This window comes from Lichenostomus cassidix, chromosome 14 (genome assembly GCF_008360975.1).
Source record: "Lichenostomus cassidix isolate B80296 chromosome 14, HeHo_3.0, whole genome shotgun sequence".
NCBI lineage: Eukaryota > Metazoa > Chordata > Aves > Passeriformes > Meliphagidae > Lichenostomus > Lichenostomus cassidix.
In genome coordinates this window covers 5,903,589-5,923,407 of record NC_139495.1, presented here as the reverse complement: position 1 = coordinate 5,923,407, position 19,819 = coordinate 5,903,589, and the positions used below count along the sequence as shown (strand labels likewise).

At 42.9% G+C, this 19,819-nt stretch overlaps 1 protein-coding gene across 1 annotated transcript in view; it reads left to right on the top strand.

Annotated features, from left to right (window-relative positions):
* Positions 1 to 10,997, top strand: part of FAM20C (FAM20C golgi associated secretory pathway kinase) — a 105,161-nt gene extending 94,164 nt beyond the window's left edge. Inside the window, exon 11 of the transcript XR_014855086.1 lies at positions 10,965 to 10,997. The gene's annotated coding sequence lies outside the window, so the exon portion shown is untranslated. The remainder of the gene's footprint in view (positions 1 to 10,964) is intronic.
* Positions 10,998 to 19,819: the final 8,822 nt, after the last annotated feature.

Sequence of the window (19,819 nt, the reverse complement as noted above, 5' to 3'; positions counted from 1 at the left end):
AGCTGAATTTGGAGGGGGAAGACAATACTTGAGCTGAAACCCCAACAGAACTTTTTTTCCTGTAAGGAATATTCCAACCAGCACAAGTGAGTTTTCTGTGTCCTGGCTGTACAGCCAACTGGGCATGTGCACAGCACATATGAAATTGATACCTCTGTCTTAATTCAGGGCTGCAATTACTGGAGCTGAAGTCTAAATTTTTCCAACCACCAAACTCCTGAGCTAAATGACTGTACAGCTACTGAAATTGATTATCAGGCTTCCTGTTTCCTCGCTTGTGACCCAGTAATATTGACATAAGGTACAAGGAAATTGCAATCAGAACTACTAGTAGCAATAGCTGGAGGCAATTACAAAAGAAGTATTGCTGGTGGTGGCAAACACAGACTCCTATATTAGATTTACCCATTCTCTGATTATAATGCACTTACTCGAGTTAGCAGGAAATTCTATTTTTCTTTTTTAAATTACAGCCAAGAAAACATTTCTGTTTTCTTCTGTATTTCATCCTTTTCCCTGGAATAGCCTGAAACCTTGTGGCCTCAGAGATTCAGTTTATTTTGTCTCCAACATGGGCAGTGCCTTGGGGCAACTCATTTTATATCTCTGTGTCTCCTCCAGGCAGCAGAGGGAATTCACCTTTGCAAAGAGTTTTGTTAGAAACCTGCTGGATCTGCACACTGATGTTCTGGACCTTCTACATTCTCTCCATTTGCTGTCACCTTTCCTGTCTCTGCTTTAATCTTCCCTAATGCTTGAACATCTTGTCCACCCTGCCACTGACCAGGTGCCACAGATCAGTTTTGGTGACCACTAGTGGTGCCTAATTGTGTAAGAACAGCTCTCTGATTTCCTGTAACTCCAGGAGCAGGACGTTTAAGAAACATGTGAAGCTATAAAGAGAACTGGGATCAGGTTGCAAGGCTTGGAAATGTTGTTACTTTTAAAAAATAGTCTTCTTTTTCCTGGTTTTTAAGCTGAGGTAAACCGAATCCCTGTCCCCAGTTAAATGAAAGAAACTTTCTGTCACATACTAACTCACACTGCCAACTGCTCCAGCAAACATTGTGCTCTTACAGCAAGTAGGAGCATTTTACAGGCATTTCTTTCAAGAGATTGCCTGCAAAAACCCCTTCTACTGGCAGTAGAAATGAGCAGAGAGCACCTCATCTGTAATTTCAAGAGGAGTCCCTGGCACTGGCAACAAGGGCGTTGCAGAGAGTTACTGAACCACTCTCTTCACAGGATCTCTATAATGCCAGGATAAGTGTTCAAATCCAAAGAATCCATGCAGAAACCTAAAATAATTTTGCCACAGTATGCAAAATCTCCTGGAGAATCCCGCTTGGCTCTTGTGACATTCCCCACGCTATTCCAAACAGGAGTAGAATGCAATATCACAACTATCCAGGCTCCAGAGCTCTGATTTTGCCTTCAGAGAAGTTTCCCAGGCCAAACTGAGCTCATTCCCCTTGCTGCAGAAGTAGCCCTAGTGCCATGCTGAGGTAATGATCCGTGGCCAGCTGCCACACGGAGGAAAAGTGGATTTTCATGGATCATGGCTCCTCAGCAGGCCAACCTTTTCAGAGGAAAAGTTCAGCAGAAGTGGGAAAGTTGTTTGGGTTGCTGGTTTGGTTTTTTTTTTCCTATTTGCATGTGTGACCTGTGAGAAAAAAAACTTTTATTAATGAGCTCTGCCCCCCTCTGTACTTCAGAAATCCCTGGAGCTTTGCATGTAGGACTAAGCCACGACAAAACTTAGCTGTGAGTGTGGATAAAACAGATCAATCTGCCTGTAATTACAGAGATTTTCCACCTGCAGCCACTGCTGAAGGTGCAAGGCAGCATCTGCTGGGGCCATAGTGAGCTGCAGCAAGGATGCAGAGCAGCACTTGCTGTCTCCTTGCACTGCCAGATGTTTGCAATTCAAACAAAAGCTTAGCTCTAATGAACCCTGACTTTTAAGGCTTGGAAACCTTCAGTGAACCTTAAGAAAAATGAATATTTAAGAGCTTGAGGAAGCAGACGTGCCAAAACGCTGTGAAAGTGACTTTTACTACTGAACTTCTTCTCCCTGCAAATGGGACAGAGTGGAAATTTCACTGCTACTATGAGGTGTCTAGGGAAAAAAATAAGACAAGTTGAGAAGAGCTGTTAAAATATAACCAAACCTGTGGATTTTCTCAAAGCTCACCATCGTGGTTTGATGATGACAATGAAGTGGAATAGGAGTGGATCTGGCAGTAGGGCAAACCTGGTTTATCTCCTCCATGGCTTGTGTGGAGCCAGACTGTGTCCCACTGAACCAGGAGCTGATCTCCTTTTGCCTGCAATGCCCAAGTTAATGGGAATTCCACGCTGATTAAATGTGTGCAAAGTGATGCTTGAAGTGAAAAGTCCCCAGTAAGCTGACTTGTCATCACTAAGAGATCAGTTCAAGTTGCAGAATGTTTTTCTTGCTAAGATAATTAGTCCTCAATCGGAGCAATTTGGAAGGTTAGCTGGGTTATTTTAAGGCAGTGTTACGCTTCATTCAAGAAAACTCTTTTGTATTTGAATTATTTCCACAAAGTGATGCAGATAATTGCTTAATGCTTTGTCATTCTAATACATAATCCCTCAGCATCTGAACAGTATTAATGGGAGCAGAACTTGGCAAAGCTACCTGTACATTTTTTTTTCCCCAATATTTTCCATGCCAAAGAGAGAACATCTCAGACAACGAGGAATGCAAACTTTCTAATTTTTTTGCCTGCAAATTGATCCTGAAATAATATGTGTTCTTCTGGCTGCTGCTTTGGGACTGCCTTCATGTCACTTTGGGTTTAATATATTACATTTTAGCCAGGCTTAACCCCAGTCAATAGGTGCACCTTGGTTTCCTGAGATAAGTAACTTGACTGGCAGAATCAAGACCCAAGACTCATTTGTCTTTCCTAAAGGTTTGTTTTGTTTGTTTAAATATTAGCATCCAGCAGCTGTGCAAAACAGACCTTTTTTCATTAGCTGGTTGATCATGGTGGGAAAAGCTATTAATTTAGTCAATTCCCAGCAATGAACTGTGGGGTTGCTACCAAACCACAAACTGATGAAAACAATAAATGCTAGACTGTATTAACTGTAAAGGTTAATCCATAAATCAAAGGGAAATGTCAGATGCCTTTTAACATTGATTGAGATGTAATTTGGTGTTGGTAGTGATATGTTTGTTACACAAATTCATAAATCCACTCAATTCCTGTTAGGATTCCAGGTCTTTGTAACTTATAACAAATTAAGTAGTTTGCTTTATTTATGTAACCATGTAAAGATTGATTACCTCTTCCTGTTCAAGTTACAATATAGCACCAATTTTAAAATAAGTGAACATTAATAATCCAGATCTTCTTCCAGGGTACATTTGACTTGGTGTATATAAATGAATATATTCTTGTTTTTCCTGAAACTATGCCATTACCTTAAGTATGTTTAAGGCAGATTTTCCTTTTAATTTTTGGGTTTGATTCATGTTTTTCAAATTACAGCATAAGAATTAGCCTTTGTATAAATGCGCTCAGAAATATAGAACATATTTTCTATATTATGGATACATCATATTTCAATATATAGTATAAAACAACAAATATGAGGAGGAAATGCCACAAATTAGATCAGAATGGAATACAATTGCTGATGCCAAAACAGCAAGAAAAAGATCATTACAGTCACCCATGGAAATGTTTCCTTCCACTTCTCTCCATGAAAGAAATGTGAGGCCACTGAATTCTTCACTTGGTGAAATTGAGAATTAGGTCACCAGAGCTCAGAGTATAAACAAATCAAACCAACATTTGGAGCTTTACCTGTCCAAGGAAATTGCCAAAAGTCCCCAAAAAGAGGAGCATCACTCCCAGGTCACTATTAGCCAAAAAATGGGAGCTACTGAGCTTTTCTTCCAGCTGCTGCTTGGGTGGGCAGAGTGCTGAGCCTGCCAAAGCTGGGAGTACTCTGTGCTTCCAACCACTGCAGAATCCTTGGCTTAATCTTCATGTCCTATTTCTTTCCTGGAGAGAATCACAAACACAACAGTGCAGCAGGTAATCGCTGTGAGAAGTCCTTGGGAGTTGTATTTTAAAGGCAGGCAGGTAGATCACAGTCATTTTCTTCTGCTTAATTTAGCAGATCCAACAGCTGGGAATGTTTTTCCACAAATTCCTGAAGGGCATTGATCCAAACAGGTATCCAGAATGCTTCTAGTGAGATTAGGATGTGTAAGGACACAAGACCTGGTCCATTTAAAAAAGTCCAAAGGTTCTTCATTCAAAGCTCAGCAGTGGCAGAGTGTGTCAGCAATGGAGATGGGCAAGCAGCACCTTCCCATGTGGATAAATCTTAAATCTTTATGCCTTTAAGCTCTGAGCCACTGCCTGATCAGCATTAAAAAGGAGATTTTATTGTCTGTCTGCCTCTGCACACATATTATGATGAGAGAAAATGCAGTCCTTACTTACCTAATTTTTGTATTTGCTTGCAAATGTCTCATGACTGTGATGAGACGTTTCAGAAATGTTTCAGTTGCCTCTAACAGATCTATCTTGTCCTGTATATGAAATTTTAGGAGGAACATTGCAGGGCAAATGTGAATCACAAAATCATGGACTGAGAATTACTTGGACTGGATGGGACCCTAAAGATGATCTTATTCTAACCCCCCTGCCACAGGCAGGGAACTTTCCAGAGAAGTTTGCTCAGTGCTCCATCCAGGCTGTCCTTGAACACTTCTAGGGATGGATGGGCCACCCACAGATCCTCTGGGCAACCTGTGCCAGGACCTCCCCACCCTCAAAACAAAGAATTTCTTCCTTGTGTCCAATCTAATCTACCATCTCTCATTTCAAAGTCACTCTCTCTTGTCCCTCGGTGGGCACTCAGCCCTGGGGACAGCCTGCCCAAATTAGGTCCTCAGAGCAAGGCAGAGAAGGAAAGATGCAGAAGGAGATTAAGACCACCCTGACCTCCAGACAGCTCCCACAGCTCTGCGTTTTGTCCTTGGAAGGAAGCAGAAAAACGTCTTTGTAATCCAAAGCAATGCAGTCTAACGTGAGCCCCAGGTCCACTGCAGGAAGGCATCTGATAAACACTGCAGTGTATTTGGCTGAGAAGAGCAAATCTCTGGGCTAATAATCTCTGTCCATGCACTGTCTGGGGCTTTTTTCATTATTGGCTTTTTCTCTCAACGTGAGATTACCAATTCACAGACTTTTCAGATACGTTTGCTTTTATTTATAACAGCACTCTAATCAAATGTTCAGTGCTCCTCACCTCCAAGGATGGAATTGTAATGAGTGCATAATGAGCTGCTCCATGAGTCCCCATGCCTTTTAAACCAGCTTCAACAACACTGAAATCTTCAGCGTAGATTAGTGGAGCCTTGCTGAGTCATATGGCTATTGTCTCTGGAAATACATGGAAATCATATTAATATTCGCAATGTCATTCGCTTGTATGCTAATTGGAAGAATTGCAAAATAAACTACAAAGGCAAGCAGAAAAAGATGCGTGGCTAGAGTAAATCTCAAGGACATGAATAACAGTGTTGGATGGAGGGGAACCTCTGGAGCCACCAACTTTTGGGAGTTCTTCCTACAGTGCAGCTAGAGAGGGAAACTATTTTATCAGCAACCAAGGCCATGGCCTTGTCCCATGGGCCAGAAGAAATGGCAAGGGTAACACAAACAGGGCTGGAAAATCTGCAGAGGTGGAGGTCCCCTTGTAGGAGAGGAGTGCCCTGCTGGGCATCTCCCCCATGGGGATGGGGTTGATTGGACAGGCAGGAGGTATCAGACTTTCAAAGCAGTCAGCTCAAGGTGAGCATACCTCCCTGCTCCGCCTTCACCCCTGGATGATCTCAGACAAAACATTCTGATCACTGCAGTGAGATTTTCCAAGTTAAATGTCACTGGATTTTTTATTTTCCTTGTTTTGGGTTTTTTTTTTCCTCCTTCTTAAATTTTTGGAAAATTGCTTCCTTGATTTCCCTGGCACTGATTCAAAGCCTGGGATTTGCCAGCTCAGGACTAGAAAGCACAGATTCCTTCTGTGAGGATCTGTACCCTGCTCATTGCTTGCTTCTGACCTCTTGCAGGAAAAAATACAATACAATAGACTATCCAAGAACATTCAGTCATCCATGAGCTAGTCCTCCCCTCAGTCTCACATTAGACACCAGGAGTGACACCTCCTGCTTCGCTGGGCCTGCTCTGGTGTTTAATTTACCCCATTTAATTATGTGCAGACCTCCCCATCTGAAGCTGTCTGTGGTGTGGTAATACCAGCATCAGCAACATGGAAAAAGAGTAACCCCGGGGTTTGCCCTGCTGCTGCCATCCTGGGGTGCTTGAATACAAATATCCAGAATATTTTCACTTTAGAATAAGCCATTAATTCCTCTGTCTAGCTGAATTAATTTAATATATTAAATAAATCAATTAGCAAAGAAATAAAAGCCACCATGTTTTTTACATGAAGGAAAGCAAACAGAGCACACAGAGAGGTCAGAGAGGGAAAACCATTAATTCCCTGTTTCTCTTTTATACCCTGATCACAGAAGAGTGGAACTGGATCTAAATTATTAATTAGGAATTAAAAATTACTTGGATCCTTTTTTCTTTCTATTTTCTAGTTCTCTGAGCTATTATTTCCCTTCAGTAGCTTATGGTATCTACAGCACCATAACCAGACCAGCACTGAGGTCCAGTCCCTCCCTCCATGTCTGGATTTATTGCAGGGAGCAAGGTTCATGCCTAGTTTTAGATGGCAGAGCTGCTGCATGAAAACCAAGGAATACACAATTAATATGTGGAGCAAATAAAAGGAGGGGGCAGGGCAGGTATGCAGTTCTTCAGCACTATAAATTCTTTTGTTTCCCTTTTAATCTAATTCCCATATACTGGTAGAGTCACACCCTGCAGAGGAGATTGTCTTTGCTGTGAGCAGAGTTTTCTGGAGCTTTCCAATTCCTCTTGCTTTCCCCACATGAAAGCCTGAAGTGCTGAAGACCTTCCTTGCCTTGCCAGCCAAGAAGCCTCTCAGCAGCTCCTAGGGTGAAATGCAGTTTTCCAGCTGAGGGAAGCTTATATGAATTGAGATATTTAAAACAGAGTTCAGTCAGATGGGTTCTGAAAGCTCTTGAGCTCATCTGTATCCTAACCAGCCCAGGGCCTTATCCCTTAAACCCTGTCTAACTTCACAGAGAATTCCCAAAATCTGCTAGTTTGTGGGAAAAAGATCTGTCTCAGTCTGGCTGAGGCCATCCTTGTCAGGACACACATCCAGCCTCACCTGCTGTGAGGTGCTCAGCACTTGCCAGGCACTCAGCCTGGCCAAGGCAGCAGACCTGAAGTCCCCGAGGTGACCTGAGGAGTGTAAATCAGGGACATTGTCACATTTGGGGACAGGAGGGCAGCCCAGAGGAAAGCTGCCTGCAGCAAGAGCAGCCAGGCTCAGACAAACTCCTCCATTGTTTGGGGTCATCTGGCCTACAAACTGTTTCACATGAGAAAATTAGATTATGCCAAACCAACTTCTTTGGAGTATTTTTTTTTTTTTTTAATTCAGCATTAAAAGGATGGAAATAATCGTAAATCTGGAAGCAATCACACACACATCACTTGGAAATGCTCTGCCTCAGTGGAAGGGAAACAGAATACATCAGTGCTGATTGGCCTGGGGTGTATCTCTCCCCCCACCGAGCCCATGTCCCAGACAAGTTAAATGTTTCATTAATTAGGCGCTAACTATGGTTAAAATTAGAAGAGCTGCAAGGATGCCTCCTCCTCCTTCAGACTAATCCTCTAATTAAAAGCAGAGCCCCCAGTTTGGGCTCTGGTTGCTGATTTGCGGGCTGAGGCAGCCTGGAGGGATCTGTGGGGCAGGAAATGGGGCAAACCATGGTCCTGGAAGGCAAGTACCTCCAGAGAGGGACACTCATGACATCCACCATGTTCTTGACTCACTCACAGAAGCCTCAGGTGTGACTGAAGTCCCCAAAGAGCAAGGGACACCTCAGAGGCACCACCTCCTCCATGATCCCCCCTATCTGGGACATCTCCAGCTCCTCCACAGCTCTGCACGCAAAATGCAAATAAAGACAGTGCTCCAGCTGGGAAATATTTAGGTTTGAGGGTACATAGTTTTTCTGAAAGCTCCTTATTCCTCCCAGGCTCTCAGGTTTGATTTTGACTGTATGTAAAGATGGATGTTTTGCTGCTCCATTCTTGTAAAAGAGATGAGCATGAGGAGAAATATTGTTTTCTTTTCAAGAAGCAGGAGAAGATCTCTTCCATCTATCCATCCAAAGTGCTGTCAGACTGTGATTTGAATCAGAAAACAGTGGATTTGGCAAGGCATTCTGTGAAGAAACAAAAGCAAACCTGGCCATTGAAGGCAAGCAGCGAGGGCAGAGCACCAGAAAAGAAAACAATGGGGACATTCTGTAGTAACCACAAACCCCTAAGTTTTCTGCCATATTCTGTTTTCCATAAATATTGGCCTGGCTTGAATGTAGAGCAGCCAAGAGCTGCTTGTATGACTGCAGCCTCTCTAACCAAGGGCTTCAATCAACTATAAATAAAGTTACCGTGAGAGACAATAACAAATATAAATTAACAGTGCTAAGGTACATCCTAGCACCTTCCAACAAACTGGAAAATCAGGAAAGGCTGATACAAGGCAGATGCTTCCAGATAAGAAACCAGCATCTCTTTAGGGGTAGTCTGCAACATTTGGGGGACAGCCAGGGGAAGGATGGAGTTGCTTGCCTCAGTGCACCCAACACTTCAAGAATCAAACCCCTAAACTGGTTAAAATACCTGAAATTTTGCTTAAACCCTTCCTCCCAGGTCAACACCCTCTCTGCATTTTGGGTTTTATCCATTTGAAGCTTACCTTTCGAGAATGAGGAGTGGCTTGGGACACATTAAGCAAGTTTTGCTCCCCATAAATCCAGAGTGTTGAAGTTCTCCTAATGAAGAGCTGAAAATGTCACATGAGGAATCAGCCCCAGGAGATGAGGCATTTTATACATCAAATACAATGAGATTTGCATTGAAACCCAAAGATCTGGAAGGTCTGAGGATGTCACAGCCAACATTGGTCCTTGGTTGCTTCCTGAAGAAGGACCAGGGGGTGAATATCTCCCAGGAAAGAGCACCTCATTTTTATCTTTGAACAGCAGGAATCAGGGAGTTCCACCTGACTTTTTAACATACACAATCAGAGACTGGAAAAAAAACACCTTAAATTTCACTCAGGCAGAAACCAACTATGAAATATTTAGTTTCCATTAGTCCTCTCTCCTTGAAGCACAAACACGTTTAGCTCCATCTCTAAACAAAAGTTCCAACAAAAATGTTGGAATCAAAGGAAAGCAAAGCAAAGCTTCATCCTGAGAACACTGTGAGATTAGAGCATAATGAATTACTATTCTGAATTACTCTTAGTTATCATCTTCTCTTGGCTCTAGCACCTGAGAAACATGATTTAATTTGCAAGCCTGTCAGGAGGACTCTCATCCACATTTTTTCCTTTTCTTCTAATGAAATATTTGGCCACAAACATTCACCCAGTTCCCATCCCAACACCCCACCAGCTCTGACCCTGTTTACTTCATGAGAGCTAATTCCTTCCCCGTCTGCAGAAGGGAATAACTGGAGGCAGGAAAGATACCAAATAAACAACGTTTGTAAGATTTCCCCGCGGCAAAAGGAACTACAATACAGTATTTTAACTCTCCCACTGTGCCAGGGAATTTCATCAAAGTGTGTGACCTTGGCGATCATGTCCCTTGGCGCCCTGCCAGAGCCAAACAGGGAATTTTAAGTCAAATAATCATTTCAGTGCTTTTTTCCCCTCATTTACTGGCATTGAACCCTTAAGGGGTTTATCATACCTTCTGTCTGTGATGTTAACATGTACAGATATTTACAGAAAAAACAGGCTGAAGTACAGTGGAAGAGAAAGATGCTGGAGTCCCACTGCAGAAGTTCAGCTCGTAAAGAGGGAAAAAGAGAGCCCAGATGTTATTTCAGCTGGAATAGCTGCTAAATTCATTACTAGCGGCTTTCCTTGCTGTGGACAGCATCTTTAGCCTGGTTAATGCTTCTGAGATTCTGGAGTAAATTTGACATTAATTGCAAGGAACTTTTTTCGAGCTGAGAACCTGGACCTGAGTTTCCATCATGAACCTCAATGACTGTCATTACAACCTATCTAACACCAGCCTAAAGAAGACTAAACCCTGGAGAAAGCCACAGTTGTCTCATAGCCATTTATAGAAAGGGAATTAAATATGTTTTTTTCACTGAGGAGATCATACACAGTTTGGTATCTGGCAGCTAGAGATCCTCTCTCTCCCAACAACAGAACAACAACAAAAAAAAAAAAGTAGTAAAAATCCCATCTGACTGACAGAGCAAGAGCTCAGACTCCCTCTCAGGAGGCCAAGCCGAGGAGCACTATGAAGATTTTCCATGTAGATGTGCCAAAGGCTGTGTTTGCCTCGTACTTTTTTGCTCAAGAGCACAGTTCAAAAGGGTGAGTCTTGCTGTGATTAAAGCTCCATTATCTTCTGAGGAGACTCGGGGAAAGCTCTTGTAGTAAATGGATGGGGCTGTGTGGTTGTTACCAGCACTCTGAGGGTTCCATGGATACATTTGATAATAGAAAACAAAAAACATTCAACCCCCACCCCAAATTTTGGGCTTGAGGATGAGGTTTGGGCAGGTAAATAGAGATACAGAGAGGTTTTATTTCCCCTGAGCCCATCCTTTTGCTCCATTTGCACCTATAACACAGATGCCTGCCTTTTGAAGGGATGGGAGGGTTTAGACAAACCCAATCTGGTCATTCTTTAAACACTATTTTTTTTTTGAATGAGTGAAAAACAAAATACAGCTGAAAAGTTGTTCCGAAATTCTTCCAGTCAGTTAAAAAAAAAAAAAAAAAAAAAAAAAAAATAACAGCAAGGGAATAATTTTCATGTATTTCAAAATAGGTTTTTTCAATTATCCGTATAGGAAATGTCTTGTTCTGAAAAAACTTCCCAGTTCATATTCTGATGCTTCCCAAAGTTCAACCCTTTGAATTGTTTTGCAAACAGTGGTTTTCTTTTCGTAAAAATCACTTCACAAGCTTCAAGAAGGATAAATAGCCTGAAAATTAAAGACAACACTGAGTTTTCAGTCAAACAAAACCATGCCTGGAACCACAATGAAAAACTGGGGGCAAGAGGGTGTGTGTCTTACTTCACTTCATTCAAAAATTTCCACAAGCCTCTTTCACTTCAACCAAATTTCTCCCAGATTTGTGTGGGGTTTTTTTTCCAGTTTGGCTTTGGAACCACCTCAGGTCTTTCACACCCATGTCAGTCCATCAGGGGGTTCTCTGCCACCCTTCTGATGAAGGTGTGAGGGGACATTGTTCCCAGGGTGGGCAGCAATGTGGCAGCTCAGGAGACACCCCTGGGTGGTGCCTGGAGGAGCTCTGTGTTCAGGAGGCTGAGTGAAACCAAAGTTGAAGCAGACAAGATTTCCAGTGACATTTCTCAGCAAGGAGAGGGGAGAATGCTGTCTGGAAATTCATTGCAGTGAACTGTATGCAAATATATCAATATATATAGTGATATATGCACCTCTGTGGTGTCACATGGATTGCCCTCTGGGTCCTTCTGTGCCATGCCAGACCCAGCCAGGACACTCCTAAGCATGGCTTGTGTGTGTTGGTTCAGCTTTCTCAGCCAGGTCAGCTGAATTTAGTCCTATAAGTGCTCATTTCTATAAGTGGACTTTGACAGGGGATTGAGGGTGGCTGAATGGAGTCACTGAACTGGGTGAACTCAGCTCTCACACCACAAAAAAAGGATCCATTAAACAGCCTGAATTAAAAACAGGCTTCAATAAATCTGCCCAGTGAATGAGGCAAGCAGGAGATGCCTTGGACCACCTGTTGGGATGGGAAATGCTGGATGATTGTTGTGCTCTCAGACCTAACCCAGGGCACAGAAAAGTCCTGGCATGGCCACAATCCCTGCTCTCATCCTTGCCATCAGGACAGGCCCTCAGCCACACAAAGGGACAAAGGCAAAACTGGTACTATGGTTTAAATGTTTGAAACCAGGCTGGCTCCAATGACTAAGGAAAAAAAAAAGGGAGAAGGGCAGAGGACAAGATTAAATGGAAAGAAAAATGGCATTTGGATAGGTATGGATTAAATGCTTGGTAACTGTTTTATCTGCTTGGTAACTGTTTTGTCTGCTAAAATGTGCTTAATAACAGTGGAGGAACGAGATCTGAGGGGAAACAGAAATGATAATCCAACTGGAACATTCATTGTAGGAAGACTCCCCAATGCACTGGTTAAAACACTGGGCAAGCTGCTGAAATGACCAAAATACAGGCTTTGTGACCCTAGGGGAAAAAAAAAATAAAAGGTAGTTTTGCATCAGTAATAAGGCATCTCACTAGCCTTCTTTCTGAAAAATCTCTATGAGACATATTTTAGGGGAAGCAAATTAAAGCTCCAAAGGCAGCTGCCAGAGCTGCCCTGCATTTTGTCACCTCTGTCAGGTCACCTCTCATCCAACCACTTGTCACCCCAGCAGCACAAAAGGTGTCACTCGTGGTGAGGATTCTCCCAGCAGCCAAAAGCTCCAGCCTGGTTAGAAGTGCCCAAGCCAGGTGCTGGGGGTGGGCAGAGGAGGGGCTGCTCAGGGTGTCCATCTGCATCCTCACCCGAGGGAGGTTAGGGCAGCTCTCCCGAGTGGAAATGGATTTTATTGTTGCCATGGCTGGTTAGAGGGGGATTTTCAACAGCCTGAGACAATTAGGAAGGGTCGGGGAATATAGCAGGGAAGCTGGAGGGTTCCTCATCCCCAGAGTTTGAGTCCAGCTGAAAATGCCAACTCATCTTGGGAACTTCACTGCAGACTCATGGCAGAACTTTCTGCATCATTTCTCTGACTAGGCAAGATATAAACTTTAACTCCTGACACTATTGAAAAATGTAGTGGCCTCTAAATCTCTCCAAATGCATTGATATGAAATAAATCATCATGAAAAAATAAATTGTGTGGCAGCTAATGGTGCCTTTAGTCGAATTTCACCACATGGTGGCAATAGTAGTAAAGGATTGATGCAAAAGATTTTTCTGGAAGCTCCCAAGTAATTTAAACTATAAACTGGGCTGCTGTTCAGTCTACCTTGTGGCATAATATAGCTCTATTTTTTGTGTGTGTGGAGAAATCAACTGTCACATCTCCCTTATTCAAAACTATGTGCATTTTCACTCACACGTCTGGTAAGGACTATGGACAATTTATGAGATTTTTTTTTAATGTCTTCTTCACTTCTTTTTTTTCCCTCCTATATTTTCCTCCTCCAAAACACATAAGTGCAGCTTCTGTGAAGTGTTAATTCACAGAAGGATGTATTCTCAGAACCAGGAAAATTGCGACATTCATTTCTTTAGCAAATGAGAGACTTCATAACACATAAGTTGCCCAAATGTTCCGGTAAGGTCAGATATTTGTATACCAGATTAGCTGCCAGCAGAAGGAAAAAAAAAATAGAAAAAAACCCTCACAAAACAAAACAAATCATAATAAAAAACCCCAACCAGCCAGCAGTATTAAAAAGCAGTACTTTGGAGCTGAAGTATGACTTCATTACAACTTCAGTTGCTAGTGGTGACTGACCAATATTGCAACATCATTTCTAGAGGTAATAATAAACTCCCATCATCTTTCCTTCTGCAGAAATACAAACTCAGGGCTGATGTTCACCCACCTCCAGGGTGGAGCAGGTTGGCTGGTTTGTGCCTGGCACAGTGTGCACCCTTTCAGCAGGCGAGGAAACCAGCCACAAGGAACAACAGGATGCAGGTTGTATTTTCGGGAATCAAATAAATATGCATATTATGGTTTGTCTGATAGGCCTGTGCCCCTTACAAGCACCCTACAGTGATGGTGTTGGGCTCCAAGGGCATCACAGTCACACCAAGGCGTTGGGTGGGGATGAGAAGAAGCACAGAGCAGGAGCTCTCTCCCATGTGGAATTTCAACATGACAGCACACTCACAAGAGTTAACACCCCATTCCCCTGAGAAGTCCCAGGGATTTCTGGCTCTCCCAGGGGATTTTCTGCTGTTCCAGCAGTGCTCCAGGAGCCCCAAGCAGCTCTGTCTGCAGTGCTGGATCAGCAGAGGCATTTCCTGGAGCACCTGTGTTTTTCTTGGAGGTCTCTCATCTCCATACTGACCAGACCTGATGTTGCTTATCTCCAGCCATTAGATCAGCTCATATCTCCAGGACTGGTTGGAATGATATAAAAACATACCATCCTCCACCATCTGGGCTGACCTGCAGGAAGCAGTTTATTTCCATGTCCCAGGCACTCGTGGAGGTATGTGCAAGCAGACAGGTGCAGGTTGAGCAGGAAAGGCCCCAGGAAAGTGCTTTAACCCTTTGGTCACCCATTCACATTGCCAGGGAGGGTCCAGTGCACAGTTAACACTCCACTGTGTCACTTGGGACCACCTGGCAGCTGCCAGACTTTTGCCACTGCTTCAGTGGTAGCCACATCCATCCTGGCTGGCAGGATATGTTTTTACACCTTCAGGAGGTGATCAAGCTGCTGGGGTGAAATCAGATGTCACCTGAGTCAGGCTTTTAAAAACGGCCCTTGAATAAAACCCACACCACTTAGAAGAGGGTGCAGGATGGTCTGTCAGTGCTAACAACCACTGCTGCCTTTGCTTAGAATCACCCCAAAGCAGCCCACACTGCATCATCTGGGACAGCTCCCCACACATCACTCCCCTGTGACCATCCATTCTCTCCCAAATCCCATGCTCTGCCCTTCCTCCCCCTGACAGCCCCGAAGAAGTCAAACAGCCACTGGAAATTGAAATTGCATCACTGAAACAAGGGGTTCTTTGCCATTTTACCTCAGCAGAGCATTTATTCCAAGCATGCAGGGCTGGCAGGAAGCTTTCCCAGCCGTGGCTGTGCCACAGGTGTGTGCTGCTCAGGCCACCGTGTGGTTCTGCCTCAGGAACAAAGCTGTTTGCAGTTCAAATGTTCGATGGAAGAGGATTCCAAGAAGGGAGCCATCAGTAAAATTGATCTCTGTGTCTGAGGAGAAATCTTGGATGAAATCTTTCCCTGTGAGTCCAACAAAAACAGCACGTCAGTTACTCCAGTGGATTTCATTTCTCAACCCTTTAACATGTAATTCCTGGACAGATGCCCTAAGCTGAAAGAGTAAAATACTCTGCTCCTGGACACTTGAATTGCATAAGAGTGCATGCCCACTGCTAAACCATGCACAACTCATTATTTGTACTCTGCCTGAGACTGCCACAAAGCCCAAGGTCTCGAGGGACCAGTATTTTTATATTGGTTTTCCTAAACAATTAACATAAATCGCTCAGAGAGGAGCAGAGAGAAACAGTGCTGGGTTTGCCTATTGAAACTGCCTCATGTAGCCAGGTTAACAATAATCACATATGAAAATAATGTGTAATAGCTGAAACTCTGGGGTATGCTCCCAGGGTTTCATGGTTGTTTTTTGGATAAGGAGAGGAAAGATATTAGTGGACTTGGACATCCGTGGAGACATCATTTACTTCAGGACTTTGGAGTCTTTTGTCCTTGCTCAGGACAAAACACATTCCTCAGGCACATCTTTTCTGTGTGCCCTTGGTCTAGTATTGGTGCTTTTAAATGAATTCTTTATTTCTCAAGGGCTGTAGATATCCTGGAGAGCCTAAATGGAAGGTGTTCAAACAGCAGAAGAAATCAGTAAGGCAATTTAGTGGGCTATTGACTTATATCACCATTTAACAGGTGTCTGAAGGTCTATTTGTCATTTAGCTAACTGCAAAACACATTCAAGGAAGATACAGACCTCATCCTAATTTTCTGCTTAGACACACTAATCATTACTGTAGGAGCCCATATAAATCAATCAAAGAGAAAACCAGTCAGCAGCTGCAATGCAGTTCATAGACAGAGTGGCTTACCAGGCAGACATAGCAGGACCTGCCTCACCCTGTCTCAGGGAGGGCTGGGTAAACTTCAACGTCCCAAATTTTATAGTTAGGAAGAAATTACAGTTAAGCTTCTGTATTTACTTATTTCTTCTTCTTTTTTCTTTTTTTCTTTCCTTTTTTTTTTTTTTAATTTTAAATGCATTGACATGTACTATGCCTTGAACTGATATGTAGGAACAGCAGAGCCTGTATATGTCTGGAATATTTGCTGTACAGTCTGTCCAGAACCCACCAGGGCACCAACTTTCATGATGGAAAGGTGATGAGGATCACACAGTCTCACACAACCCACACCTGGGGCTGTCCTCAGCAGCACCATTGAACTGAGTGCCATTTAAAATCAGGCCCATCATATGATTTACTGGTGAATATCCATCATTAACTGTGCTGTCAGTTTGCTTTATAAATGTTACTGCTGTTCTTTCAGCAGACAGAAGTGACCCTTTACGAAAGATTTCCCTTTTCACACATCAGTGTTAAGCAATATCCAGAATTCAGTGTTGCATCCCTTCCCAGTATGCAAGACCTTACTGAACACCTTATCTGGCTGACCATCCCTCAGACCATTAGAAATTCCTGATTTCTGCGGGCTTTTCTCTTAGTTTTGCACTTGTCTCAGCTGTACTTGACAGAAAGTATTTCAGGCAGCAGGAAGTGTTTGGATGTATTAGAACTCCCTTACAGTAAATGTGTTTAGCTAACAGTGATAAAGAGCAGAGGAAGGTCAGGCTGACACCAGGAGCACAGGTGTTCACAAAGGTTATTCCCTCTGCCAGCAGGTGGTGGCTCAGCCAATTCCTACAGGGATAAGGGACATGGCTGGGACACCTAACCAGGGACAGTGAGCAGATCAACCTGATTCCCATGTTTCCCCTGGACAACATGCACCTTTTAGCACAGTTATAAGTGAGTGCACACCAGCACACCCTGCTCTCTGCAATGCTCTGGCTTCTTCTTCCCCTTGCCTTGCCCAGCTGCAGAACCCAAGCTCTCCAGCCATTCCTCCTTCATTCAAAGGAGGTGGAAGCTGCTGAACAAAGCCAAGCACAGCCTATAGTTCTGCTTTTTATCTTGCTTTTGAAGATGCTGCTTAATCTCTCTCTGAACAACAGCCAGTTCCAAGAGAGCAAGAGAGGGAGAGGAAGGTCCTGAGGACGAGATGATGGATGGAGCCTTGGAGTTCAGAGCACTTTGTTCAGCCACTCAGGTTCTTTCTTTAGATAATGATCAAGTTAACTGGATCAATTTTAGAGGTTTATAGCAGCAGAATGATTATGGATTGACAAGCCATGAAGTGCATAACCCACTTAGATGTCATCAGGCTGACACAACACAGACTGTACCTGGAATATCCAGGTCTAGTATATTTTTAATAGACTAATTGTCTTGTAGATGGCATGTCTTAAATAATACTAAAATCATGGCTTCCCTGTTCAATGTTATCCTGGCTTTATTTTTAAGATCACCACCTACTAACTGGGACAATACCCAGGCTTTCCTAAATCCATGCCAAAGCACCCATTAACTACTGTGAGCTGATACTTCTGAGAACAGGAGCAAATCCCCATGGAGGTAAATTAGTGTAACTCCATTAACTTAAATGGAGCTTTACTTTCTCACAGCAAGCAAGTAACTCCCTGCCTTGGATCCTGAATTAGTCCCACATGTCAAGCAGCACCTCTTCAATGAGTTAAATCGACTCATTTTGTTCTGATGCAAAACTGACCATAGAGAAATGGTAGAGTTATGTCAAGTTGTGTTGGAGTTTGGTCTTCAGAGACATTTTCTCTTTGCCATACTTTTCTCTTGCTCTTCCAGTGAGTGTGAAACTAGGAAATAATGAAGGAAGCTGTCATGGGAGTGTATTGTCCTTGCAACTTGACCAACATTTTACCTGCCCAGCTGGAAACCCAGGTGGTCTTCTAAAAGCAGACAGTTGCCCAACATTTTACAGATTAATGGTATTTTCAGCCCTGATCAAAATAGACAGGCTTAGAGTACCTTCTCCTTTTCAATGGTTTTTGTAATGGTTTAATTTCAATTTATAGAGAATAGAGGGTCATGCTCTCAGCAATGTAAGCAAGACCAGATTTGTGTCACATCACTGGTGCAGCTCAAGGTACAGTTGTTAATTTAAGCTGCAAAGGGACTGGGATGCTCTTTGAAGAGGGCAGTGCTGTATAAAGGGCAGGCAGTGGGGCAACATTCCCCTTCAAATCTGTGCTTCTATCCAGATACATCCATTTTTCCTCTTTTCCTTGGGTTTCCAGTCTCCTGAAGGGATCCACCAAAGGTGATCATGAAACAAAAATGCACATTTTCAACAGATGAGTTTGGGAACTTAAGATGACAAAAAATATGCAGAAACAAAAAATTAAAAAGAAAAAAACCAATCTTGTGAACCACCAACTGAACACATTGAAAATTCCTCACCATCATTGTACTGACGGGAATTGCCAAAGATATGGAGCAGGGAAGGGATATGAAAGGAGCCCTGGTGCAAGTGACTGGGGAAATCCTCGGTTTGAAGGAAAGCTTTGCAAATTGTGCTGCAAATTGTGTGTCAGTACAAGTTTGTACAACTTTTCCTCTTTGAGCAGTCGGTTCATTGCTTCCGGAAGGAGAAGCAATGGAGTGAAACTTTGATATTGTCTAACAAAGCAGCCTGTGTGTGACAGTCAGGGTGAGGTCTTGGCTTTCACGTTGGCTCCTGGCATGCAGGGAAATCCAACAAAAACCCACCTTTCCCAAACCAAGAGACTGCTGCTGAATTTGCAGCCAGGATTTTTGAAGAGAGATGACTGCCCCAGGGTTATTTTAGGTATCTACCTTGATTGCAGCAGTTGTGTTGCTGTACTGACACAATCCTGCTTGCTGCTGGAATGAAATAACGTGGTGGATTCGGAGCACATTTCACAGATTGAAAATCAATATATTCAAACAGCACTGGTGAATTGTGATCCTTTTCACATCTGGAGCATCCTGGAAGCTGCAGCAGCATTGTCAAGTCAGCCCATTGCTGAAGCTCTTCTTTGGGCCAGATGGTCCCATTTTCCCATCCCTCTTGCACCCTGGGTTTGGAGTGCTGCAAGTCAACATCTCCACTCAGTTCACTCATTCGTGCTCTTTCCAGCTTTCCATGCAAGGCCAGACAACCTCACTGTTTGTTTGCTTGTTAATTCTTGGTTAGTGCCTCTGACAAGTTCATAAAACAATATTAATGGATCAACCCAGAAAACAAAAGATTTACATATTTTAACAAGATGAAAAGCAAATAAATTTATAGTTAGCACTGAGACCAACAGAATAGCTTGTTTGGGACAAAATGTTATGCTTGCCTTCAAGTTTGAGAAATTTCTTTTTTTTTTTTTTAACTGGCATTAAGGGTAGTGGCAAGAGTTAAGATATTTTTGCTCATTGGAAAATCAAAACATTCTGGTTTGAAGGGTGCTTTTTCTGAATGTTTGTTTGCTTCAGCGTGAACAATTCTGCAGAAAATGAGGCAAATTCACAAGGCGTTTTCATGTAGCTGAATCCCTGTTTAAAATAAAAGAAAGGAAAAAAAACAGCTAGAGATTTTCCCAGCATTACTTCCAAACTATAACAGAAATTAGAGTAAAATGGTCCTGATTAAGATAGAGTGAGGGAGAATCACCCTTGCAGCAACTTTATCCAAGGCAATGGATTTACTTAAGATGACTTTTGGGCCATGGTATTTATAAAGCCTGTAGTT